The sequence below is a fragment of the Buceros rhinoceros genome, unplaced genomic scaffold (assembly GCF_000710305.1).
Source record: "Buceros rhinoceros silvestris isolate BGI_N320 unplaced genomic scaffold, ASM71030v1 scaffold2455, whole genome shotgun sequence".
Taxonomy (NCBI): Eukaryota; Metazoa; Chordata; class Aves; order Bucerotiformes; family Bucerotidae; genus Buceros; species Buceros rhinoceros.
In genome coordinates this window covers 132037-132851 of record NW_010413254.1, presented here as the reverse complement: position 1 = coordinate 132851, position 815 = coordinate 132037, and positions in this window count along the sequence as shown.

Below are 815 nucleotides of genomic sequence, written 5' to 3'. Positions count from 1 at the left end.
CCCAGCCCACATCTGTGTGGACTAAGGACCGTATGGAGCTACCACAATTCCTGTGTGCCCTTATTCCATATAACCCCTGAGCGATGTGAGTGGGTGAATCAGCCCAGCTAACAATGGTGCAGGAAAGCTGCTCCTCGGGGGTAACTCACTTACCCTCGGGGGTAACGGCACAGCCCCCGTGCAGGCTCTCCTGCCCGTGGCGGTTTGCCCGTTCCTGCCTGACTTGGGGCTTGAAGTTGTTGTTGGCAAGGATGCTCGCGTGCGTCAGCACCCGTCCCCAAGCAAGAGCCTGCCTCAGAGGTGCCAGCGCTCACGGTGTAAGAGGCAGGTGGAACTAAGAGCTCATTTAGCGAGGCTGGAAACTTTGCTGCTTTAAGGGACTCCACATGTCAGGAGCTGGCTGGATTTGCACCATCCAAGAGCTGGAAATACCCAATTCTGACTCTTTGTGTTGCTCTGTAGTAAAACATGCGGTGGTCACTAGGAAATGTCTCGCATTCAGCCATGAATCTCAGAATAAACTCTCCAGGGAAGGCAGCAGAGCAGGCTGATTTCTAGCTGGTCTGGGGACTGCAGCCCAAGGGAAGAGGTGGCCCGAGGTGGCTCCGTCCCTAATCTCTGTTCCCACAATGGTCACCCAGAAGACAAACACAGCCTTGAGCTGCGGTGCTGGTGGGAGAGAGAGTTTGGAGAGGAAGGACAGCACAGGGAGCCGCTCCTGTGGAAGGCAGATGGCAGGGGGAAGCTGTTAGCACCCAGGAGGGTTTGATGGAAGAGACAGTGCTCTGCCTACTCCCACCCTACCCACCTCCACC